The 27,919-nt window shown below is 40.2% G+C and overlaps 1 protein-coding gene across 13 annotated transcripts in view; it reads left to right on the top strand.

The window, feature by feature from the left end:
* Positions 1-27,919, top strand: part of DMD (dystrophin) — a 2,446,616-nt gene that overhangs the window by 2,245,679 nt on the left and 173,018 nt on the right. The window lies entirely within an intron of this gene.

The raw sequence follows: 27,919 nt of genomic DNA, 5'->3' as shown, positions 1-27,919 counted from the left end.
CTCATGCTAAAATTACCACTGCAAATGTGCTGATGCAATAGGGAGCTGCCTTTAGGAAAAACCCATTTGACGCAGCATATATGTTGTGTTTTGTGATTGGGGGTGGAGTGGATTTTCCACACTCGAACAAAAAGCTGCAGATAATATTACTGATAGTGGGAGTGAATATTTATAAGGACAGTTTCATTTATTTGGGCGTTTGCCCACGTTTCTTTTTCAGCAAAGATGGATGCTTTCTGCAGCTCAATGTACACAGAGTGTTTTAGGTGAATAAATAGTTCACGTACCCAAAAGGCAGTCAGCGGCGGGCCTGGATGTGTGGAGCTGAGTGTTCATTCTCGATACATAGCACTCAGCATTTTTCACATAATGACAACAGAATGATACTGTTTTCTGGGGCCATTTATGTCAGTCAAAGGAATACAGGTGCTTAGAAGCACCTTCCGCGGGATGCTGCATGAAATACAAATTATGATACATCGGGTCAACGTGGAAGGGAGAGGAGGGAGGATATGGAGTCATGATGATACCTTAACAGTTTCCATTGATGGTGCAATAGAGTTCAACTTCAATTTCACTTTGAATCCACTGTCTCAACAATTTAATTTCGTCGGCTTCATGAAATAATCTTCAGTACCAACTAAAGTCTTTGAACCTACTTCTTTCATGAGTCTGACTAAAAATACTCCACGTGTTCCCATTGTTTCGGCCTCCCATGTTTTATCAGGTCACTTTCTGTTCTTCCACTGCTGATCAATTCTTCATAATTCAGGTCTAAAGCAATATCAGCAACCCTAGATCTTCATTACCACAGTTCTCCAGAAATTAGATTGCGTGCCTCAATTGTGTTAACCCAGAAGAATGGGGGTGAGGGAACTCTTTGGGCTCTTCAAGGAGAAATACATCCTTTAGGAAAGCTGTCTTATTAAATTTTTCCAGGCAAGGTATCTCTTACCTTTAAACATTCTCCTTCAATTTGCTTCAATCCTGCTTTTTATTTTTCTTCTTTTGTTGTATTGTAGTATTTTTATTCTGTATAATTATTAATTCAGTCACTCCACATATTTTAATACCTATTTTAAATCACCTGTGTTATTAAATGATAAGTTGATTTAGACACGCACTGTATGGCTTTACATCCACTGTATATTTTGTGGAACACTTAATTCAAGCTCCTCCCCGTCATCTCCAGTGTCTTGGTCATCATAAATTTTCATCTCTAAGATTTTTGGGACCTGCTACTCCTTCAACCTGTTTATAAATCTCTCACTTTATCCAATTCTTTCTGATAGATGAAGAGATGGTCTTTACTAGACAAAGACTCTTCTTTTATAGCCAAGGTTGGAGGACCACCTGAGAACCCAAAACATCTTCAAGCCATTATTCTCCAGATTATTCCTGTTGGGGGCTTATTAAATATCTCACGGGGATTCCTAGCATTCCCCCCAACCCCACCCCTGCCAATATTCTTTCCCTAAATATTTATCTTCTCCCTGATGTTACACCCACTGCAAAAGATCCCAGATCATTGCTGTGTGGCAATGAACATGAATTCAGTCCAAAAATAAAAAGGAGACAAATTAAAGAAAACCTATAATTCCCCCCCACCACCCCCATAACTAGTCTCTTGCTGCTCCTTGGTGGTATCAGAGAGCAGCTACCCTCTCTCTGTCCCCCTCTTTCCCGGTGTTCCTTCACCGACTTGAAGATCGTGGTGGCAGTGTTGATAAGGGCACAGATCAGGAAACAAGAAAACTTGATTTCTGGTCCTGGCTCTGTCATGAGTTGATGGTGTGGCCTTGGGCAAGTCACTTAACCTGTGCAGACCTTGGTGTCTCATTCATAAAATAAGAAGTTGGATTTGGTGATATCTAAGGGCTTCATAGCTCTAAGAATCAATGAATGTGACTCATTGAATGGTCTTGCCCAAATCCAAAAACTTAAGATCTCAGCTTTTCAAGAAGTTTATCTTTATTTTTAAAATTCTTTATTTTAATCATTAACATAATATAAATTCTTATTTTAAAAAAACATACAAATTCTATTTTTCCACTGTTTAATTAGCTGCAGATATGCTCCCTAAACCCACTCCAGTTTCTCCAGGTAACCATTTAAAAAGCTCAAATCTTGATGTTTAATTTAGGGCTATCATTCTGCCTGATTTACTAGTAAGAGACATAGAGCAATAGACAAAAAATCAGTAGAAAGGGGAGTCTGGAGACCTCAAACCCTCTGAAGGAGTCCGTTTCTAGGAACGAGGAATTACATAACTGCTCAAAAATACCTCTGAAACTTTCTGGAGATCGTGTATTTCTAAAAATTATAATCTATTTGAAATTAGAGAATTTCTCAAATATACCTCTAAAATGTTAAGCTAATGTAGGGAGAACACGTGTTCAGAAAATATACATTGTCAACAAACAGATGACTAGTGTCATTTGTGATTTATTATTACATATTACTGTTGCCTAAAAGATTCTTTTCATAGCAAATTACTTTGATGTACAAGGTTCAGTGGACTTCATGCACTGGCTAATGCTATTTGTAATTTGAGATGCCTTATTTATCCACAAATAACAATACTAATAAGTTTATAATGACATTACTTCAACCAGTCCCCACCTTGTCCTTCCTCTTTGTTACCTTGTCTCAACTTGCATTCAAGAGTTTTAAGCACACATTTCCAGGCACAAAGCCAGATGTCTTCTCTGGATCTTTCTTTTTTTTAAGATTTATTCATTTATTTTAGAGAGAGAGAGTGCACGCATGTGCATGGGCAAGGAGGGGCAGAGGAAGAGGGAGAGAGAAACCCAAGCAGACTTGACACTGAGCACAGAGCCCGACGTGGGGCTTGATCTCAGGACCCTGAGATCAGACCTGAGCTGAAACCAAGGGTCGGATGCTTAACTGCCTGTGCCCCCCAGGCACCCCCTCTGGATCTTTTTTTTTCAATACTTAATAATTTTTCCTTTTCAATGCTGGGATAAGCTGATCACCTAAATAACCAGAGGTTTCTGCACCAGTAACCCCATTCCAGTTAGCTGTTGAGTTGTGCACTCGTGCTTGAGGTTGTAAGTCATTACCAGCATCTTCTGCTCTAGCTTGCAAATCAGACAGTGTTTATGCCTGCATCCTGACACCAGCTTTTCATATGATGCTAAGAATCTTGATTTTGATACTTCAAACTACATGTTTGTCTAGTTTATTAGTCCATAGCATTCATCATTGTTACAGTTTTCATATTCTCTCTCCCTGGGGACTCTCTTATTCCTGCCAGTGTCTCTTTCAGGTTATTTGATTACAGCTTTCATTGCCCCTGAAAAAATAATCACCAACAATGTTCAACCTGTTACAACTGCCTTTTCCACTCTCTGCCATTTTGTAGTTTTCTGGCCTACTGTCAAACTCATGAAAATTTCAATATAATAGCCTTTAACCAGCTGCTGCATTCTGTTAGGATTTCTTTCACCTTTTTATGTTGCATACTCCCATATGGGTAAACCGAACGGAGCCAAGAGCTGGGACTCTCTTGCTTTCTTAATGAGTTAGAAAATTATTCTTCTGTGTTCTGGACTGTCAAAAGAATTTAGGAATCCCAAACTTGCATGCAGTATGTTCCTGCATAGATGACATAATAAGAGCATAAGAAATAGCACACTGGGTCAGACCAGTAGGGCAACTAGCCAAGAACTCCGTCCCAGATGCAGACACCAGTGGCTGTTCGTCAGTTAACCTAGTAATTTCCATCTTAAAAAATTAGGATGCATCCTGACCATTTCTTAATAGTCCACCGTAAATCAGTTGGCATTGAGTTTATCCAGCGGTTTCTTACTTCCTCCATTCTCCTCTTCAACCTTGTCTTCAGAAGATTGAGTCCCATGAATCTGCTGATTTCGGTGTAAAGAAATAAAGGTATATTGCAGTTTCTCTTCACTGTACATTTTTGAACCTCAAGGGATGGCCCCCAGTAAGGGCTGCGGAATTCAGTGAATACAATGGTATTTACCAAAGTAGACTTTAATCTCACATCCCCTTACAACCCCCTTTTCATTTTCATCTTCCCAGTCTGAGAAGCTCTAATTCTTTTTAGGTTCTTAGCCTGTCCTTGAATGAAAGATAAGTATTCCCCTTGATCATCTTAGCTGCTTTTCCCTGGATCTCTTCCAGTTCTGTTACATCTTCCTTGGGATGTCGTGACTGGGACGGGCCAAATATTGGTTATTACATTTGTTAGCATTGTCTGTAGTCTCGGCTCGCTTGTGAGGGAAGTAAACGCTCTTTGCCGTCTCCCATTGGTGAGAGATGGAGAAACCGATTGAGGTCACAGCTTGTTCTCCCTAGATTAGTTCTGGCCGGAGGTTGCTTTGCTGCTACTTTTCTGTAATACGGGCTGAAGTGTTTGCCCTTCTGTTTCTGCCAGCTGGCCCCCAGGAAGGCTTTGGGTTTCAGACAAGCTGGTCCTTTCCCCTTTCAGAGACGCTGCCATGGCTAAAAAACCGGGAGGCGTTCACTACTGAAACCCAGTAGGAAACCTGCTGACTCGATCACCAGGAAGGCATTCCAGCAGGTTCCCGGTCTCATTATCTCTGAAGCACTTCACGGGAGAATGACAAATGGGGTTCCGGGGAATATGCTAACTGTTCAGCTCTTTTTTACATGCCTTGCTCAGGGAGCAGCTCAGGTCCACAGGAGTGTCTCTCTTTTCCTGCGGGTCATTTGGGATGTTGTCCACATTGCTGTAGATGGTGTCAAATGACCTTGATCTGCCCTTCTCTCTGCCCTCAATCCCAGGCGTGTTTCTGCAGCCACCTACTGCATGTGAGCTGCTCACAACTCTCTGGTGATTCCTGCTTAGCCAAATGCAATATAAAACCTCCTTGACTGAAGCCAGCAGTCGCTCCAGGCAACATTTCTTATTACTGTTACGGTGTCTGTTGCCACAGTGGCTGCTTGAGGTCCTGACTCTCCCGTCCTCTATGGCTACCATTCCTGTGGCTCCACTGGTTCCAGTATTTGACACTGCATGGAATTGTGGCCATCTGCCTAGACGTACCTTTCGGGGTTTGTGTCTTCTTGCATCCTGTTGCTCTATTCTCAATTAAATTGCTGAGTCTTGCTCTAACTGTAAGTGCCCATGCTCCCTACCTCCAGTAGCATCTGAGTTCTGACACCACCTTCCTCTGTACCATAGGGCCTTGATTACTATTTTCTGGGCGGTTTTTCAGATTCCAAATCCACTCCCCATACCACATTTAAAGCATATCTTGCCCTTGTTCTTGCTCCAGCTCCCTATTATTTGTGCCAGGAGTTGCTCTGCTTCAAGTTTGGGTGAGTTTATTTGTTCCTTTGAGTTATCGCTCACTATTTCAGTACCTGTATTTATAGAGAGAGGAAGGAGCAGTTGGCTACGTCTCAGGTTTAACAGCGACCACTGTGCTAAGTACCTGTGTTCGCTGGTTTGCAGTGGATACATTTTCTGAGAATGAGAAGGGCTCTTATTATAAAGAACACTGGATTATGATACCCAACTTAGAAAATATTCCCCTAGGTCTCATTCCTGATACCTCACTGTTCTAGGAATGTTACTGATCTTCTCACATTCCGTTTAAACATTGGTTAAGATTGGCAGAGGTATATGCCCTATGAAACGAGTAGATAGAGCAGGCATCAGAAGACTTGAAGTGTAATTTTGGGATGTGGACAACATCCCAAATATCAATCAGCTATTTTTTTAAGTTTTATTTATTTAAGTAATGTCTACACCCGGTGTGGGCTCGAACTCACAACCCTGAGATCAGGAGTCACACACTGTACTGGCTGAGCCAGCCAGGTGCCCCTCAACTAGCTATTTGCCCACAGGTGAATCACTTACAGTCTCTGGGCCTCAGTTTCTTCATCCGTCATCTAAGGGGGCTGAATCACATGATACCACGTGTCATTTCCCGCCCTGACATTCTCTGGTTTTATGAATATTGACTTGGAAATAAAAATTGTTCTTAACAGTTTTCCAGAGGAATGAAAATGGATCTTCAGATCACCCTTGAGAATTCTTACTGTGCCATCAGTCTTCTCAGGATAAAGGACAAACAATATTAAACCTTTTTTTCACTTTACTGTTTAGCACCATTGATAATAGGGAGTGGATGTAACAGAATCAGCTGTCTAATTTCAGCTGTCAATCTTTGAGGATACTGGTGAATATCTGTGGGTAATTAAATTTGTGAAATCGCTGCCAAAAGCCTGGTGCTCTGACTTTTCAAAAGGCTTTAGTACACAAAGATAACCCAGAGGTCAGTCTTCTCTGCTGGGCTTTCTCCTCCACAGTTTGATGGCTCCAAAGGTCACATTAGCCGAGTCTCATTAAGCTCTGCAACCACAATGAAGGAAGAGTCAGTAATGAATAATTGATGATATAATCATGAAAACAACTCAGTTTAAGATGTTAACTGGAAGAGATTGAATGCGACACCATTGGGCTGTGGAGTGCCGAGTCTGGCCTTTGGTTTTGTAGACCTTGTGGGTAGATGAAAATGTTGGTATCTTCCGCGTCTCAAAGGTTCATAAAAAAATCTCACAGCCCTCTTTACTGAAAGTTGCATAAGCTGTAACATATAACATTGACTGAAATAACAGACTCCATGAGGATAGGCTCTTTGTCTCTTTTCTCACACAGAGCCTCCCCGACATAGCACGTGCTCAGTAGATATGTGAATGAAGGAAGGAATGTACACCAGTAATTCCGCATGCCTTGCACTTTGCTGACTACTTTTACCTTCAGAAAATCTTCTAGCATCTGTGTATCGATTTAGATGTCCCACCTGAATGGGTCTCTTATATCCTCTAGCCATCAACTTTAATCATAGAAAGCACGCTGAGTCTCTTATGGAGTTAATCATGTCTCCTATAGCCGGTACCTGGGAGAAGAGCCTTAGCATGCGAGTCTGAATGGTATATACCAAATCCTGAGATCTCCATTCTGTTCTGTGTTTATCTAACAATATGATTTGGGTTATAACTGAGTCCATCTGGGACTGAGTTTCCCCATCAACAGTAAGGAAGTAGAACTAGCTAATGCCTAAGACCACTCTGAGTTCTGGCTTTCTTTGTTTCAGTAGAACTGGGTTTTTGTTTTTTTTTTGTTTTGTTTTGTTTTTCCAATTCTTGGTCAATAGAGATTTAAATTGATCAACCACTGTGTTCACTAAGCATTTGTATACAGGACCTACTTTTTGGGCTGAGATCTAGTAGCCCCTGAATCTTAAGAGAACAACATTGATAAGTTTTTATTTTAAAGAAGATTTTTGTAACATTCTGTGTGGTATGGGTAATGCTTAAAGTTGGCAGCATGGATACGAAGATACATATACGTGGCAACTAAAATAGAATGTTGAATACAGGCCAAAAACTCTATTGTATTACATAGATACAACATAAGAGTCCCCTGACTCATTTGTGGCACTTTTGGGAATGTGAGAGTGTGTATAAAATATATTTAGGTCTGTTGTCCCAAAAGAAGAAAAATAAATCATTCCAGCTATTCCTTCCTTTTCTTTTTCGAACATTCTTAAACATGCACTTGCTTCCATAATCGTGTAGTAGAAAAAAACAGGCTGTCACTTCAGATCAAGCTGTGTTGGAAGCCCAGCTTTATCATACTCTGACTCTGTTACTGGACAAATTTGCTCAACCTCACACCCTCTACTTTCTGGCACATAAGGATTATTATTAATTAGCTTTCCTTCTCTTCTCTGAAAGTCCGTTGAAGTCTAATTGACAACTGCTAAATACTGAGTGTTGGATTTGTAGGAAAACACTTCCACAGATACATCCAGTATTAGCTACATGTTTAGAATATTTTCTAGGACGCAAATATGTCCTTGGTCAAATTAGTTTATTTTCATTTTTGGAGTTCCCACATAATTTGGGGTATGTGTGAATTCCCAAACATTCCTGAGCCTCTCCTAGGCTTCTCTAATTGCTTCATATCCTGTCCCCCTGGGAAGCAGCATCCTGTTGCCTTCACAAAGGTCAGCAGCAGCCAAGACATTTGAAAATAACTTAATAACCTTGAACTGCCTCTCCCCTTTGGATAATTTCCTTAGAGCATTAGCCCTTTGAACACTGACCTGGTTGTAGAAAATGTCCCTTTCTCAGCAGGAAAACTCCAAATCCCATTCAGTCTTCCCCTTCTTTGTTCCAGGGGGTTGGGGGGCGAGGTGGGGGAGTCAGGAGGGGTGGAATTCGGGAGTAGAACAGTGGGTAAGGAGAAGGAATTCTTTCTGGGAGAACGTTCGTGTGCACACACACACATGCAGTTTCTTCTTTTAAGAAAATAAATTGAGCACATTGTATAAATCAGTGTTGTCACATTGCAAAATTTTAAAACCCCTGTACAAGAGAGAAAAAACCTGTGCTTTCAGCAGCCTGGAAAGCTCTTAAGAACGGGTCCTATATGAGGCTCAGCCCACTGTCAGCATTGAGCAAATGATTACGTCTTTTGTGTTATCATTAGCTCCCTGGTAGATGAAACGGAGAAGCTTTCCTTCTCCTTCTGAAATTTTCAGTTGCTTTTTCTGTTTTTCTTTCTCAGCTTATCCACATCCATCTTGGTCCCCAAAGCCACTGCATGTCAGATAGTCAGCACAAAGAGTAATTTTTAACTTACTTCTCTGCTGTTTTAGAAGGAATTTTTTGTTGTTGTTTCCTTTAGGTTTGGTCACTTTCCCTTAGACTTGAGCTTTCTATGAAGTTACAGTCCATATAATCTAGACAGGATGAAAAGCAAAGTGTAGGGGCAACTGGGTGGCTCAGTCAGTTGAATGTCCGACTCTTGATTTCAGCTCAGGTCATGAGATCTCATGGTCTTGGGATCAAGCCCCGCATCAGGCTCCATGCTCAGTGGGGAGTCTGCTTGAGATTCTCTCTCTTCTCTCCCTCTGCCCCCCAACCTGCTCATGCTCTCTCTCTCCCCCACTCTAAAATAAATAAATAAATATTTTTTTTAAAAAGCACAGTTTAATGTGTGCCTACTAAGTGTTAAGTGACAGACTAGTTGTATCTTCCCCATTTATGAAGATAAGACTGTCAATTATTATCCAGTAAAGAGGACATAGCTGAGAGTCAGAGAGGTTGGTGGCTTAAGTCACACTAATAATGACATGGCTTTGCACCTTTCCCACCAACCCTATGACATCAGCTGGCTTCCCCCCAGCTTACCCTCTGTCTAGGACTCCCACAGTCCTTAGCCTCACTGCCCACATGCATGCTCCAAAGGATCAGAGTTGCATGAAGCTCCCTGCCTGGGTACGGTAAAGTCGGAGAGGAGGTGGTTGCTGGCTCCTGAGGGCAGAGGCCAGCTTATCGGGGACACACAAGATGCAAGAGGAGACATATTTAGTGATAGGGCTGTTCAGGGTTGGGAGAAAAAACATTGAATAAAGGGGTAGAGAATTGAGATTTAAAAAATAATAGTAAACATAAACCTCACTTGTTGCTCCCAGCTGTTTCAGCTTCCTAGTATTGTTGGTTAAAAACTGGCCCTTAGCGTAACCAAGCATGGCCAGACCACCAGTGTGTGGCTGCCATCTTGGGTACCACTCGGGCTCCTCTGTAGGCCTTCCCTGCATTGCTCGTGGTTTTTCCTTGGCTTACCTGCCCAATCAGCTTCTTCCACTATGCTCTTGCAGAGACCTTATTTTCTCTTTGCTACTTTTGGCAATAAAGGGCAAGAAGAAATAAAATGAAGCCAATACCTGCTCCACCTTGATCCTACCTCCACGGAAGCTGAGGAAGCCAAGAATTTCTGAGTCACATCCTGCCACCTCCATCAGGGCTTCACTAAGATGAGGGTATGGCCAAAACAGTAACCTGATAGATGCCATGGAATGTGTTTCTCCTCATATTCCCAATTCTAAGACTTTTGAGAGGTTAGGACATGGTCAGCTCAGGTGGACTAGAACAGCTCTTCGGGAGCCTTTTCAACACTAGGGCACATCCTTGAATTTGACACTATCCCCTCCATCTGGCAACAATGGAAGTCTCATCATCTTTCCCATAAATCCTAGGCCTATGGTTCTTGCCTTACAAGGCAAATACATATGGCCTCTGGCCAAAAGTTACGGCTTCCCTAGGCATTGAGCATTGGGTCAGCCCATGTATTGCATGTAGAAGATCTCACCTTATTGCAGAGTGATATCTCTCGAGTTTTTATTATCATAACTACATGGTGGGAAAGAAGTATCTCATACACTTTCTCCTATAATGACTTAAAATCACCAAACCAGTGGGGGCAATTAATATGTTTTCAAAGATAAAGAATAATTTAGATTTCCTATAGATTAAGAAAAATCTCTGTCTGAATATACAGTCACCCTGTACTAATCCAGAAAAAGAAGTGCTTTATCAGATACAAGGCCAGGTTAATGCTTCTTCCTCAATCTCACTTCTTTCAGTACTACAGGAACTTTTTTGGCAGAAAAAAAAAAAAAATCCCACCAAAAAAGAATGAACTCTAGATGGAGCAGGAGGGGCCAGGCATCACAGGTATAAGCAAAAGTTCAAAGTGTAAATGTCTTTATAGCTAGAGGGAGGAGAGTGAGAGCAAGAGAGGAAAGGAGGAGCGGCAAGGGGCTGAGGAGGGGAGTGAAGGAAAGGGTATGAAAAGTAGGCCTGTGACTCATTCCCTAGGGGTGGTGAGGGGGTATGAACACCTCAACTCAACAGACCACCTTATAAACATGCTAATGACCTCCCAGACCTCCTTGTCAATCTCATTAATGGCATTTGAACTAGCAGAAGGATACCTGAAAGTCCTACGTATCCGATGTTTTTAGCAGGATATACGTGGTCTGGCTATTTTACGTATCGTAAATAAACCTGCAATGTATGGATTTGTGAGTAATGAAGACTTTTCTGTTAACACGAAACCAGAATGTATCATAACGTGAAAGACCAGGGCTATTTTGGAAACATGTGTCTGATGATTTCAGGGTCCTCCAGGGAAAGAATGTTTTATCTATGCCTTCAACTCATTAGTGAAGATCGGTACTAGGTAAGAATCTATGATTTATGTGAGTCCAATTTGAAATTCAGTGCTTTATGCCTACACAATATATATTTATTTTAATTTAAAAATTGCCTTTGCAGGGAGAGAAAGGAAAGAAAAGTAGGATGAGTGGGCCCAAATATTTCCCCTTACTTTGTTGTCTCCAGTTCTCAGAAAGTCTAAGTCTCAAGTCTAAGGCCAGGGTCAAGACTAGTGAGGGACATAACTGTTATTTTTGTAACTGTTATAAAATTTTTTTAAGTGTTATAAATATTTTTTTTAAATTCTATATTGAAAATTATATAGGGGCACCTGGGTGGCTCAGTCAGTTGAGTGTCTGACCCTTGATTTCAGCTCAGGTCATGATCTCAGGGTCATGAGATCGAGCCCCACATGGGGCTCTGCGCTCAGCGTGGAGTCTACTTGTCCATCTCCCTCTGCTCTGCTCCTCTCCCTGCTCTCACATGCATGCTTTCTTTCTCTCTCTCAAATCAATAAAATCCTTTTAAAAATTTTAAAAAAGAAAATTATATAAGTGACATTCAATTTTTTTATTTTATTTTATTTTTATTTATTTATTTATTTTTATTTTATTTTGTTAGTCATCATTAGTTTTTGATGTAGTGTTCCATGATTCATTGTTTTCATATATCACCCAGTGCTCCATGCAGTACGTGTCCTCCTTAATACCCATTCTATTTTTCTGACGTTACCTTAGAATAGATCTTAAAGATAGTCCTTAAGCCATCTTTACTGTTTAACTCTTGAAATGTTTTTGGTAATTTTCAGATCCCTCATCTCCGCAGTTAAGCTTTAAACTCCTTGACAATGCTTGTGCCTCATGCATGTTTGCGTCACCCTTAGCAATTTATTATCTGACACAGGAAAAAATGAGAATAAATACTGGATAGTTTGTTTTGATTTTGAGGAAAAATCAACACATTTGGGGGAACTGAGCCGTGCTCCTAATACATATTCTCATAAAGAAAGAGATAATAGCAGATTAAAGGCGTTCTATATAATGTTTGTGTTCTAGGTAATCTCACCGGCATCCTCTGATTAAATTATATTTTGAAGGCAGTTTTAGCCATCAGCACCTTCGTTTTCTGTATTTTCATTGGTGGAAAGCAGAGAGAAATGCTTGATGGAGCTGGTTGCCTCATTGAACTGTGCTATAAACCATAAATCTTTGAAAGTTGCTGTTTTAGAGAAAATATTTTTAAATGAATGTATTCCTTTAGTAGCTCCTGTTGCCAAAACTGTTACCAGGATATCTTAGGAAAATGCTTTCAAATCCTACTCCTATCAACAGGCACCGGCTGCCTCCAGAAGCTGAGGTGGTTCCATGAGGGCACATAAGCCTATGTCTTACTATTAAAAGAATTGGAAAGAAACTGGGAGGAGGTAAGTGCGTAGAGTCTAAGAGAGACTTTGAGGAAGAGCCACAGTGGCATCCAGGGGGGAAGGAAATTTAGTTCCACACAAGCAGTTCTTGCCTTTCGCTGGTGAATATTGGATGTCATTAACAAGTGCATACAAATGAGATTCATTGCATAAATGTCGAATGTTGGTAAAAAGAGAGCCAGTTTTTTTTTTTTTCAAATACAATTTTGTTTTGTTTTTGGTAAGAGGGGAAAAAGTCATTCGGTTGTATCTTTTTAAATAGACTTTATTATTAAGGAACTTAGAGTTGTTTATCTAACTTCGTATTTCATCCACTCAGCTGCCAAGCCATTTCTTTTTACCGTAAGCACCGCGAGGAGCAAAAGTCCTCCTTACTCTGCCCAATCTAATTCATCATCAACAAAATTGCCAATTATATTCCAAGTCCTTGAATGTATTGCTTGAGAAGAAGATGTATAAGCTGAAAGGAAGCAGCTCAGTGTTGGGGTGAAAGTCTGATCTTTCTCTACTTGTTGGTAGATTCAAAGCATACTAATCTTGTTTTGACTTGTGAACTGGAAAAAATTAATATGGAAGGTATGGAGAAAACATGTTCAAACTACAAAGTCATTTTTCCCGAGAAGTTATCTGACTGTAGCTGTAACTATAACTCAGTATATCAGAGGGCTCAAATGTGGAACATTTCTTTAAAATTAAAACCTAAAAATCCCGCTGTCTAATAGAATGTATAAAAATAGCTACCTCTGAAGGATATGGGATGAGCAGAGGAATGCTGAATAATATCAATATCATCTGACAGTTTGGGCCATACCTTTATAGTGGTTGCTGTGGCCTGAAAAATATAGGATTAATTCAATAAAACATTGGGAAAAAAACAACATAAACATAAAATATTTTAAATTAAAAACACTGAATAGGAACAGGAGAAAAAAATCCCCCAGCAAATCAATATTGCTTGGGGAAGCATGAATCCCAGACCAGCAATATTTTTATCCAAATAACCTCTAGGTCTGTAGTGAACAAACACCTTTATCACCAAATTTTATAAACAGAGAGTAAAGAAAAGAGTACTCAGGGTTGTTGGACATACTTCTCCAAGATGGTAACTTTATTCAGAGTTTCAGGCTTGACTCTACCAGCTTCTGAATTTATTTGGAGTACTTCGTCAATTTAGGATTGCAAACTACAAGCAGAGACATGGTAAAATAATGACAAAGATCATTAATAGTGGTGGTTACAGTGAACAGATGATGGTTGTTGTATAGATTAATAACACACCCAAGGAAATCTGTGGGAAATTTCAGTTGGGATATAAAACACCGAACTAAGGCAGAGGTGAAATAAATTAAAAAAAAAAAAAACTCCTAGGAGATTAAATTTAGGCATAAGTATCTAAAGCTGTAAATTCTATAGGTCTGTTCAAATACTCTGTACAGTAGGTCCCCACTCCCATCCATGGTTTCGCTTTGCACGGTTTTGGTTACGTGGGGTCCTCCGCAGTCTGGAAGCAGGTGATGTTCCTTCTGACGTATTGTTAGAAGGTCAATAGTAGCCTAATGCTACATCAAAGTTGTCCACACGGTTATGCTCACCTCAGCTCATCATGTTAGACATCTTACCATGTCACATCATCACAAGAAGAAGGGAGCGCAGTACAGTAGGATATTTAGAGAGAAAGATGGCATTCACATAACGTTTATTATCGTTTGTTATAATTGTTGTATTTTATTATTAGTTATTGTCATTAATCTCTTACTGTGCCTAATTTATAAATGAAACTTTATCATAGGTATGTATGTATAGGAAAAAACATAATATATCTAGGGTTTGGTACTCTCTGCTGTTTCGGGCATCCAGTGGTGGGGGAGGGCTTGGAATGTATGCCCTGTGGATAAGGGGGGACTACCGTATGCCCTTACATTAATTGTGTCACTCAGTGATCTTCATTACTCTAGATACAGGGAGTGACCCTGAGTACAGTGGCATCACTTCTGCTTATAAGCCAATCTGAAGATATGTAAGCCACTCTTAGTATATAATAGACACTATAAAGATATAATTGAATCCAGTTTTTTCTAATTTGAAAACTAATTTCAGATAAACTCTAAATTGGGCAGTTCTTGATACTTTGATTTGAGTACCCCAGTAAATATATTTTTCCAATTTCCAAGTTTTGTGTATCCTTTTCAAAGAAAGAAGACAGTCCTTTAAATGCCTAACTGCCTGGGACTTCCTCGGGTTGTTTTCCGTGAGAGTTCAAATCATACAACTATGAATAACAACAACAAAAAAAAACCATTTTGTCAGACCATATGTTTTGTGTGTATGTTTATTTTAATGTCCTATCTTCCCAAGTATCGCCTCGGATTCACTTCTCCACACATCCTACCTTCCAGAAAGTCGTTGCTTTTCTGTTCATAGAATTGCTGCTATTCTTTTCTTCATCTCCTGTTGAGTTTGTAGGTGTTCTGAATGGTTTGATAACTATCTAGCTGAATTCCTGGGACCAGACAAAATTTAGGTCTCCTACTCCTCTGCCATCTTGCTCCTCCTTCTATTTTAGCATTCACAGTAGAAAGTAGACTTACTTTCAGTTTGGTCCACAGTAGCAAAGTGTATCTGGTGTGTAAGTAAGACGGATCTTGAAGTTGAGCCCTGAATACACTCTTTCTGCAACCCCAAGAAGGTAAACTTTTGAAATATAAACATTGACTTTTCTGAGTGTCCCAGTTAAAGGTTGATGGAGGTGTTTGGTTTATTGTTTTGTTTTCTGCTGGTGCTTTGTTATAGTTACAGGTTGAGAACAGACAAGATGGGCAGTAACTAACTGCTGTGTGAATATCCTTGGTGGGCCATGTAGGGTAGAGATGAGGAAAGAGGAGGGGCCAGGGTGGAAACAGAGAGACCAGGTAGGTGTGTGCAAAACACTAGTGGTAGATTTGATAACAGTAGCAGTGGAGATCAGGAGAAGGAGTTGGGAGGTGTGTTTTGGAAGCCATCAGCAGATCTTGCTGCTGCCTTAGGGGTCAGGACGAAGGGAAAGAGGGCAATGCAGAGGTCTCCTCAGCTTTTGGCGGGAACACATACCTGAGGATGAGCACGGTTGGTAGGGGAGGGACGCCTGGGTGGCTCAGTCATTAAGCGTCTGCCTTCAGCTCAGGTCCTGATTCCAGGGTCCCGGGATCGAGCCCCGCATCGGGCTCCCTGCTCAGTGGGAAGCCTGCTTCTCCCTCTCCCACTCCCCCTGCTTGTGTTTCCTCTCTCGCTGTGTCTCTCTCTGTCAAATAAATAAATAAAATCTTTAAAAAAAAAAAAAAAAAAAAGGTTGGTAGGGGAAAACAAGAGATCTGTCTTAGAGGCCAGGAACAGCACCAGGGGGTGACTGGGAGAGCTTCTGGTCTCCAGCAGTACCTACTGGCTACCAATAGTTAGATCTTTTAAGCTTGAGGCACCGATCGGGGACCCAGGCGTGCAGCCGGGAATACAAATCTGAAGCTCAAGGAAAAGGTCAGGCCAAGGACTCTAACTTGAAGAGTCCTTCACATGCGCGTGGTTCTTAGAGTCCTTGAACGAAATGCCATCACATGGGTATGAGAGAAGAAACTTCGCGATATTAAACTTCTCTCTGCTCTGCCAAAGGCAAATGTGTTAATGAATAGATTTGTTGAATTAATTAACCAAGCTGTATTTATTGGGTGCTACTGTGCCAGATACTCTATTAGGCACCAGAGATACGGTAATGAGCAATCCAGGCGTAGCCGAGGTCCTCCCGGAACTCCTGCAACCCCCAGAGCACTTCCCGCCCTCCTGGCGAACCACATAGGCACCGAACGCCCAGGACCTGGGGCCAAAGTTGGGCCAGCGAGGCAGCCAGTTGCTGTTAGCTATGCCTGCATAGATGTTAAGAGAGCATATTTTTGCAAAGAAGTAACACCGATGATTCAAAATGTTTAATGCTTCGAGTGGAACGAAAATAACCAGGGACAGGGAATGATGGGAAATGCACATCAAAAACAAAAAACAAAACCCACGATGAGATACCACTTTACACCCAGTAGAATGGCTATTGTAAAAAAAAAAAAAAAAAAAAGCATGGCTGAAGTAATGGAGAAATTGTAACCCAGGACATTGCTGGCGGGAATGTAAAATGACACAGCCACTGTGGAAAATGGTTCAGTAGTTCCCCAAATAAGTTACACATAGAATGATCATCTGATTCAGCAATTGCGCTTCGAGGTGGATATCCAGAAGAATTGGAAGCAACAACTGAAACAGATAATGCCATCACTAATGTTCATAGTAGCATTATTCGCAGCAGCCAATAGGTGGAGACAACCCAAATGTCCATGAACAGATGACTAGGTAGCAAACTGGTACATATGTACGATGGAATATTACTCAGACTTACAACAGAACAAAATTCTGATACATCTTATAACGTGAATGAACCTTTAAAATACTATGCTAAGTGAAGTAAGCCAGACACAAAAGGACAAATGCTATATGATTCCACTTATGAGGTACCTACAAGAGTCAAATTCATCGAGATAGTAAGTAGATTAATGGTTGCCCAGGAATGAGGTGAAGAGGGAAGGGGAGTTATGGTTGAATGGATACAGAGGGGTTTTTTTTGGGGAGATGATAAAAAAAAGTTCTGGAAATGGATAGTAGTGATGGTTGTACCGCACACATTGTGAATGCACTTAATGCCACTGAATTGTACACTTACAAATGGCTAAAATGGTAAATTTCATGTTACATATATTTTATAACAATAAAAAATTGCCCTCAAAATAAAAGATTACTTAATAAGTTTGTATAGGATTTAAATAAATAAAAGAGCTAATCTCTTTTTATTTTAATTTGATATTAATGATCTATATAAAACTATAAAAACATACATAAACTAGGTGCAAGAAGTAGAGAGCTTTTTCTTAGGCATCTGAGACTTTTCCCTAGGCTTTCAAAGTCCGTTGTGTGATTTACTTCCTTGAATTGGCCTGTAATAGAGGAGTACAATACCATTGCAGAGATTAATTGGTATATTCGTGAACTGTTCTGAAATGCTAAAATGAAAGCATAAAACTATAAAATGCATTATTATTCATTAAAGTGGCATAGTTTATAAGGCTGTCTCTGATCATTGTCAAAGCATAAATGGCCACTTTCACCCATAATTAGTCAATTTAGTATGAAGTTATTTTTTACTTGGTATATTTTGCTTAACCTCAGTTATGTTTGTAAAAACAGAAACTGTTATTTGTTAGAGCTTTCAAAATTTCACACAAATGCTAAAATGTCCCTTAATTCGAATGCACTTAAGAAATGGTTGGATTCTCCTTGCCTAAGAAAAATCTCAAGTAGCTGTTTAAAGGTATGCTCTTGACTGATGGATTCATTCAATATGTATTTATTCACCATAGTGTGTGTGCCAGATACAGTGCTAGCTGCATAGGATACCTTTGGTAAGCAACACCCATGTTCTCCCTAAAGTGGAGCCAGAGAGATAATAAGTATGAATGAGGATTCACACAGACAAGGGGTAAGATCATGTGTTCAGGCACTTCAGAAGGAGGCAACTGGTCAACACAAGGAATTAAAATGACAGTGTGACTGTTGTTGGAGGGGACAGAGAGAAAACTTGAAAAGCTCTCTGGCTGTTGCGGATGAATTACATGAATTACATGAATTACACTATTACATGCAAATAGTGAAAGGTTATTGATGAAATCCAGGTGAGAGATGATGGTAGTTGGACCTTGATGATGGTAGATTGGAGATGTTGAGAAGGAGAGAGATTTAGGAGGTAAATATCCTTGGGGCTTAAGGATAGGTGACATGGGAAGGGGTTGCAAAGAAAAAGAGAAACATGTCAAGGAATCACTCCTCAATTTCTCGGCAATGGACAGTTCATAACTCTTTATAGCGAGATAGGGAACGCTGAAGAGAGACCACATTTGGGTGGCAATATGATTGTGGACGTTGGAGTTTGAGGTGATTTGTAACATCCAAGAAACTTCCAAGTAGACAGATGATAAGTGTCTAGAGTCCAGAAGAGAGGTAGGTGGGTCTGGGTTGGAGTTACTAATTTCGATAGCACTTGTGTATAACTGGTAAGTGAAACCATGGGTATTAATGAGATTGTAATGCTAAATTGTGGAAGGGCAGGGATCCTGGGTGGCTCAGTGGGTTAAGCGTCTGCCTTTGGCTCAGGTCATGATCTCAGCGTCCTGGGATCGAGCCCCTCGTTGGGCTCCCTGCTCAGCAGGAGTCTGCTTCTCCCTCTTCCTCTGCCCCTTCCCCTGCTCGTGCTTTCTCTCACTCTCACTCTTTCTCTCTCAAATAAATAAATAAAATATTTTAAAAATAAATAAATAAAACCTTTAAAATTAATTAAAAATAAATCAATAAGTTGTGGAAGGGCGATTTTTAAAGCTCTTTGCTTTTTGAAGTACAGTTGCAGTATTAAAAGTGAATTTTAAGACTGATTTTTTTAAAACAATAAAATGAAAAAATTTAAAATTCATACAGATACACATTCAAATTATCATACTGGTTGTTGTGTCAGGGTGGGGAAATCAAAGGAGACCTTAATTTCCTCCTCACTGTTTTATTTTGTTTAAAAAGAAGCTGTTGGCAAAGGCAGAATGTTAACTGCTACTAATCCTGGGCAGTGGGAGAAAACTTAGCTGTTACTCTGTATTCTAGACCTTTTTTTTTTATTTCCTAAAACTCTTAATCTGAAACAAACATGTTAAAAATACAGCATTATACATCTGGACTATCACTGGCCCGTGAAATACTTTGTACCAACTTGGTTGCCATTCGGAGCTTGCTTCAGTGAGTAAACTAATTCATATGTAGTTCTTGATTTTTGATCAGCAGAGTTGCACCAAAATTACTTAATCTGACAAGTAACTTGTTTTGAGATCTCACTAATGCTAAGAAACTATTAAATTTGTGTTAAAAACTGCAGAATTTGGGGGACACGTGGCTGGCTCAGTCAAGAGAGCGGGCGACTCTTGATCTTGGGATCCTGTAGAGGGATTACTAAAGAAATAAAAAAAAACCTGCAGAATTTTGTTCACTGTTTTTCCCTTTGAGTTTCCTTTCCTTTTGTGTCATTTCTGTGGCCCTATCTTCACATTCCCTGACTCTTGCTTTGTCTGTGTCAAATCTACAGATGAGCCCATTTAAAGCATTCTTCATTATGCTTATTGTGTTTTTGATAACTAGCATTTCCATTTGATTCATCCTTAGTTTCCAGCTCTCTGCTGAAATTTCCTATCTAAGCTTTCTACTCTCTTCCTTTCTCATTAAAGCTTTTAACATATTAATTATGGTTATTCCAAATCTCTCTGAGAGTTCCAACATCTGGAACACAGATCTGAGTCTAGATGTGATGATTGCTTTGTCTCTTTAGGCTGTGACTTTTCTTCCATGGGCCTGACTTGCATTTGGGGGGTGAAAGGAGACATCTTATACAGAGGAGGAAATACTGAGGTAAATAGACCTCTCGTATGGTGATTTATCTGAATCTGGTTGGGAGGTGGGCTGTATTTGAAGTTTTGTTGTTACTGTGGTTATTATCTTTGTTAACCTATGTTGTTACTATGGGCACTAGGGCCTTCAAATTCCTCTGGTAACCTTGTTTTATTACTGGAGGCATGTTATTGTGATGATGGGGTGTAGGGGAGGGCCCTTCTAGGGTTCTGATTAACACACAGTTGGCCTGGATCCTGGGGGCATGGCCTTCATAGTTGCTTCTGCCCCTCCTCCAGGGGTAGACGTTTCTCCCCTCCCACACCCTTCCCCCAGTTGTAGTGGGTATCTACCAGCGTTCTCAGTCCGTGACCTTGAGGCCCTTTTCCCTGCAGATTAAGGCTTTTTTTCTTTTCTGTTTTTTTAAACATGGATGAATTGGGGGGGGGTCTCCATCTGAGTGGTATTCCCTTCCCCCAACTGTGATAGTATTTCAGCCAGTGCCCTCAAGTGATGTCCTTTCCTCTGCAGATCAAGCCTTTACTTCCTCATGGGAGAAAGTTCTGGGCAGGTTCACAGTGGCTGGCCCTTCTCTACTCAGCACCACCAAGGATGGGGGGAGCTTTGTCCAGATTCTCCCCCTCCTCCCTGTGAGATCCTAGTGCAGTTCCTGGAGGAAAAAGCCTGTAAAAGGTTGGGAACTTTCCTATGACTACAGCCCCCAGGGAGCTTCACACTCAGGGCCTCACGTGGCCTCCAGGAGTGTCCTCCCTACCAGTTCATATACCATCTGGTGGCCTCTGCCCTGGGTATCCAAACGTTCAGGCCCCGTGTCTTGCTGAAGGCACCTCTCTCCAATTTCGGGGCAGCTGGTCATCCTATGATCTCATTTCTCTGATAGGTGATGAAAAGTAGTTAATGTATCCGTCTAGATTTTTCTTGTTGTGAGTGTGGGAGCTACATCTTTGCAGCTCTCTACATCTCTCAGTTGAAACCAGAAGGCTGAGCAATATTTTGGAAAATTAATGTCGACAAGTTTTTTCCTCTCATAACAAAAGTGATAAATGTTCATTATGGAAAACATTTTAAAAAAAGATAAAGAAAAAAATTTCAAAATCAACCGTAACCACCCAGGCAGCTGCTATGAACATGTTGGTAATTGTTCTTCCAGTTTTTAAATTTGTCCTAATGAAATAATGTATATAATTTATATTTACACTTACATAATAGCACATAATATTACCTTTATATAATTGTATCCTACCTTCTGTTGCACAGTGCAAGTTTATACTTAGATGCAAAGGTACTTCTTTCTTTACCCCTTTGAAGGCACATGTCAGGTATCTTCCCAACTGAAATACTTTTGGCATAATATCAGGTAGACAAGTAAGACCACCACAAATTCTGCTTTCTCCTCGATAACACAGGTAATTTGATAGTTCTCTACAGACCCTATACTGTTGGTTGACTCAAGACCCGGAACACGATGGGGGTTTTTAGGGAGCGCTCTAGAGACTACATAGAATATTGATGTCATACCCCTTGATCATATCTTGCCAAAGTTCACTGGTTTGGAACTTCAGTAGGAAGATTTGTCTAATACTTGAAAAATGTGTTTTGCTCCTTCTGCCTCCAAAACACCCCCCCCCAATATTTGGTTGGTTACACCAGTGGCATAAAATGATTTCGCCCACTAGAGGATGACCCCGAATGGGAATTTACAGCATTGAAAATAAAATTGTCTAAGGCAGATGTTGAAGTGAACCATATGAAAACAAATGTACGTATGTAATACATTGCCCCGCAATCTATCTTTAGATGTTCCCTCAAAATTTGTTCAGTTGGAAAAAAAAAAAAATTTGTTTTAAGGTAAGTCAGTCTTTTGCCATCAGAGTGAATGTAATTTATTTCTTTCCTCATCTATTTCCAGTTCTGTTAAGTGTTCTCCACATTTCCTTGTGTGAACACATAAATCAAAATACACCCAGTATCAAGATATTTGTCATATGCAGTACTTTGTCCACAGATATTTATTTTTTAAATATTTAAACAACTTATCTCCCATCATCCTGTCCTGCCTTTTAAAAAAACTAACAATTAGTTGGTTTCTCTTCTGTTCTTACTCAATTAGAAATACCTGACCCTTGGTTATAATTTGTTTTGCTCTTCAGAGTTTTTATGTGTACTATTGGGAGACTTTTTTTTTCTTCAAATTTAAAAAGGGAGAGTTTTAAATTCCTTTTAAGTCAAAATACAACTGTTCTATTCTAAAGCTTCCTTTAAAAAAACAGAACTAAATCCTCATCGGTAGTAATTAATTTTGACAGTGTAGGCTCAGTAGCAATTCACAAACCTGTACTTTGTGCATCGGCATTCCTTATTATTCTAATTAAAGTGGAACATTGTGCCCTCGCTAATCATTAATGGGTTTTCATTTTGTAAATGACATTTGCAGAAGTTAAAACAGCGAGTTCATGTGAAGTCCACAGGCAACAGTGTTGAAATTAGCATCACCATAGCAACAGTCTTCTATCATTAGCATTCAGGGCACCGGGAGGTGTTTTGTTGTATTTTGTTTTCCAAAAAAAGAAAAAAAATCTTCAAAGGCAGAGCCTACTGAAACTCTCTTAGTAGATATTTATGTTTCTTGTGCGTATGTTCTACTGTACTAGATCTCTAAGTCTGTATAGAATTTTTTTAATGGCAATGCGATCGTCTTCTTTCTAGATTTGTATTTTCCCTAGTATACTAGCAAAATTTCATGATCTTTCTCCAGCTGTACATGTCTGACCTGCTGAGCAGCATTTACTCATTGCCAACCCACTCTTCACCGATACAGTTCCCTATGTGTGGACCAAGAGAATCTGTAGTCATGAAAATATTTGGTTCAGTCTAAAAGTGTTAGATGCATTCATGATTTTTGCACTTAATTCGTGGGGAATAGATTTATGCTATTAGATCCTCTAGTGAACTCATTTAGGAAAAAATAGAACCATGTTGCAGATACAGGTCAATGATTATTCTCATTCATCTTTAGATGAAATTAAAAACTGAGTAAAATAGAGACTAATGTTATCTTAGCTGAGTCTCAAGTAATGGTATTATACTAGTGTGTGTGTGTGTGTGTGTGTGTGTGAATTCTAATATTCTGAAAAACTTTAACAGTGGTATATCTAGCATTCATTTTTTTCACTAAAATGCATAAAAAGAGCACCATATTGACCTACCAGCTGCTTCTAAATCAGACCAGTCATAGGTAATTATGAAATTGAAGCAAAGCTTTATTTTCATTTATGATACACAAATGCCACAGCTCAAACCTAGAAGTATTGCCCCAAGCTTGGAGGTAGACAGTTATGCATGTACCTTTTACTGTTCAGCATGAATCACAGTTGTCTTCCCTGCTACGTGTGAGGACAAGAAGTTGTACATTCCACTCAGGTGCCTAAAGACAAGCCTGTGCTAGCTCACGCCAGTAAAACAAAATGGGGCAGAAGGCATGGCTTTCAGTTAGTCCCACACTGGGTGAGTCCCTAGATGACTTGAGCCACTCAGCCAGTGGACTGTAACTTAGTATTCCTGTGGTATCGAAAGGTAGCACCCCCCCCCCCACAGCAACCATATAATCAACTGTGTGCTCCAGGAGAGTAGGGCCACGGAGTTCATATGTATGCAAACACACAGACACGGTGACCAGAAAAGAGCTTTTACTTTAGATTTTCCATCTACCTTAACCCTGTTGAGAGGCAGTACAAGCCTCAGATGTCTGTATGTATAATATGCACTGTGTAAGAATAACTCCGATTCATCAGGCAGGGATCCACAACCGACTGCTCTGAAAACCACCTCTGACCTTCTGGTACTAGCACCCACTCTTTCTTTTTCTCTTACGTAATGGAAAGGTTTCGAAGATAGCTTTTCGTTCCGACAGATCTCACAAAGCCAAAAACTAAATAGAATCCCGAAGGCAATAACCCCCAAACATGCTATCTTCCTTCTCAATATTCTGAGGTTTTCTCTTATAACATACATATAAATTCAAAGAAGATTTATACGATAGGTTTCCAAAGGAACTACACAAACAGAAGGTTCTCGCATTCAATGCTAGTCACCTACTCCGTCACTCTGGGGGTGGTGGGCTTTGGATGGCATCTCTACTGCTTGTTCCTTTTCAACCCCTCTGCTCCTTCTTGGGCGTATGGATCATCAGACGAGGCTGTTTACCACTGTCCGAGGAACGTGGGGTGGAAGGTGACATGGGTCGTCCCGTTAGAAACGTAGCATATAATTATAGACTTAAGATTTCATGGGCTTTTCTCCAATTTTCTATCCATCACTTTCGCTAGCTGAGCCGTCAGTATTTGCAAGTGACCATGCTTTCTCTATACATCATTACATCGGGGGCAGGAAATTAAGTACATACTTTAGAAAAGATTAATTTTCTAAAGAGTAGATCACTCTACAGATGCCAAAGTGTGTGTTGTGACATAGAAATGCAAATAATGAAGAAAGAACTAATGTTTTAGAAAGATCCTACTTGACCTCTAGTACTCTAAGGTCTCATTCAATTTAGAGCCGTGCCAGTCCGTGCGCAGAGCATGAAACCTAAAGGATAATGAAAAGCCTGGGACCCTGGTGCCAATAAGAAAGTTCTTCCAATCGGAGGAGATGTGAAAGCATTTATGCCTTGGCACCAGCAGCATTATGACTAAAATTTGTGTGAGCGGAGATTGCAGTTATGAACCCTGTTATTTATTCCCACTTGGCCAACTGTAATCCTTTGACTTAGCTCGGAGTAGTTCTTTATACCATTAGGACCCGCTTGTCTGCCTTTAGATGAGGCTTAGAAAAGAGGCCTATAAAATAGTTCTGTGCTGGAAATCAGAGTCTCTTGACCCACTATAAAGGGAGCCATAAACAGTTTTCTCAGGGGAATTGTTCAGAATACTGCAGGTTTCCATAAAAATCTTTGTGACAAAATTGTCTTTACTGAAGTCATCATCCATTGGACTAAAAAATAGGTTACTGTTAGCTTTTTGAAAATGAAAAAGGTGGGGCCTTCTCAGTCAGACTTTGAGTAGCTGTTCACAACCAATAGCCCTCAAGCTATCAGTCTTATTTTTAGATGCCACACTTCTGGATAGTTAGAGAATTTATAGAGTATGGTTTAAAGAATTATTCAATTGTAGGGCAATCATTCAACTTATTCCCATGGCAGAACTAAACCGAAAGCATTCCAGATCTACGAGAATCTATCTCTTCTGATTTAGGAAGGAGATTTCCCATCTTTTCATGGATAATCCATGTTCAATGTTTAACACCTCAGGAAGATTTTCCTAATAGCTCCTTCTGATCTTAAATCTTTGGTCTGTCCTCAGGGACATATCAGAGTTAGTTACCAAACTTTTTAATGTTTCCCATTGTGAAAAGTCACTTTGGGGATTGTTTTCTCCTACGTAGAGGATGTGTTTCTCTACACTTAACACTTCAGCTTCTGCTTTGAAGCTTGAGGTAATGCAAATGAATCTCTTACATTATCAAACTTAAAATTTCTCTTACAAGTTTATTCTCAGCAACCACAATTAAGAGCTTTCTGGTGTTTGGCTGGTATATAGATCTTAATTTATTTTTGCACATTTCTACCCTAGAGAGAGCAGCCAAAACAGTAGAAGCAATTGCATGTATCACCAATACATAATACCAGTTTGCACACCTTGAAATTATATCGGAAGCAAATGTACGCCATCTCTTGCAAACACAGACAAATACTCAATTCCAAGTGCACTCTGCTGAAACACACTGCACGCTGGACACTTTAAGGGCGTCTCCTAGAACTGCGCGATCAACACTACATCACTCAGCACAGGAATTTTCCTTTTGAGTTCTATTTAAGGAAATAGATTGAGTGTGCCATAACCCAGATAATTCTTGCCTTTCTTAAGTGGTCACTTTCTGCTGTTATCATTCAAGGGATCGGGTCTCTTCCTCCAAAGACCTTGGATTACCCTGGGATTGAAACCTTGTCCCTTAACTTATCTCTGACAGCACACCTCCATAATGTGTCATCAGTCTGATATCTACAGTCAGCTAATAAGACGGCAGAAATGGGTTTGCTCGAGTGTGAAGAGATAATAAAATCATGAAAAAATAAGCAGCAGTAAGAATCTTAAAGCTAATGCAGCCCAAACTCTTCATCTTACAGATAAGAAAACAGAAGTTCAAAAGGGGAAAGCAATTTTAGTAAGGTGGCGAAACTGGCCTAGAAAACTGGATCTTGTGTTACCTGGTCCTGTGGTCCCTCTACAAAGCCCCAGTCATTGGTGGAAAAGCCACATGCCAGGAGGGGATTTCCAAGTCATCCCGTGCATCCCGCACTTCATGAAACACTTTTACATCTGTTAGACCATTTGATTCTCGGATTGTGCTGCGGAGGGTTTGGAGAGCATCTATGGTAATCCTCATGTGTACCAATTTGGAAACTGAGGCTCGGAGAAGTTTTCATATACCGAAGATCACTTACTGTGGAGCAAAAGCGGGGGGGGGGGGGCCCAAGCTTCTCTTCTCTATACAGGGACTTGTTATGTCATGCCATAGGCTTGCTTCGTTGCTGTTGGTGAGGCTCACAAAGGGAAGACTTTTATAATCATGTCTCTTTCATCCCAAGGCCAGTCATTCCACTTTTCACCTAAGCTTTGGAAAACAGCATGTCCTTTCTTGAGCTGGCTGCTTTAACCATTTGTGTGAAGGTCAGAACTGCATCTTATGTATTAAACTGATACGACCATTTGATATCCACCCCACATTGCCCCCCCCACCCCTGTGTCTCACTCTGTACCCTAAATGGTCCTGTCCTTCATGCATCTTAAGAGCGGCAAGCATGGGAAATATTTTCTATCCATACAGTACAGAGGCAAGTATATAATAGGGCTATGGAAAACAACCAGCAGGGGAGGCTGTGGTACCGTAATTTTAACCCGAGCTTCATCTCCACGCTCAAGTATCTTAGTTCGATAAATGGATCTGAAACTATGGTGCGGTTTTTTTTCCTAAATGCTGTCGAAACAACAACTAAGAAAATCAGCAGGCAATACTATTTCAGTAATATGCTGTGTTGAATACATTGTTTTCAAGGTTATTTTCCAAACAGATTGCTTAAATGTTTTACCTTGAAGAAAAACCCGTTCAGAAAGTGTACAAAAGTGATAAATGTTCAGTTCAGTGCAGTCATCACAAAATGAACACACCCACGTTCACCATCTAGGGCAATAAATGAAACATTACCTATATCCCCAAAAAGAGTGTGTCTGTCTGTCTGTCTCTCTCTCTTTCTCTGGCTGTCTGTCTTTTCCTGAGAAAGGAAAAGCAAATATGGTAAAATGTTAACACTCCATGAGTCTGAGTGAATGGTTTATGGGTGTTCTTTAAGTTTTTGGTAGGTTTGAACATTTCAAAATAAAAATTGGGGGATAAAGATAAAACATTACTAACATCTCAGAAACCAACACCCCATCTGACCGTACCCCTACGCCCTCTCTCCCAATCACTGCTCCTCCCTCATCCTAAAGATAACCTCTACCCTGCCTTTTAACACCATGGTTTAGTTTTGCCTATTTTTGAACTTCAGGAAAATGGAATCGTACAGTATATAAACTTTTGTGTCTGTGACTCAGCGTTGTGTTTATGAAGTTGTCCCATGTTGTTGCGCGTAGCTGTCATTCTTTTCATTGCTAAATGATATCCTCTTATAAAAATATACCATAATTTATCCATTCTATTAGTGATGGACATTCTGGTTCTTTCCAGTTTGGAGGCATTGTGAATAATGCTCTAATGAATATTCTTTTATGTGTCTTTTGGTGCACATGTGCATAGATTTATGTTAGCCGTATATCTGGGAGTAAAATTGCCTATGTTCCTCAGGTAACATATGCTGAGCTTTAGTAGATACTTCCAGTTTTCCAAAATGGTTGCACCAATTTACACTCCTGT

Source organism: Phoca vitulina, unplaced genomic scaffold (genome assembly GCF_004348235.1).
Source record: "Phoca vitulina isolate PV1807 unplaced genomic scaffold, GSC_HSeal_1.0 scaffold35, whole genome shotgun sequence".
Classification (NCBI taxonomy): domain Eukaryota; kingdom Metazoa; phylum Chordata; class Mammalia; order Carnivora; family Phocidae; genus Phoca; species Phoca vitulina.
The sequence above is the reverse complement of the archived record's forward strand: the minus strand, read 5'-3'. Positions and strand labels throughout refer to the sequence as shown.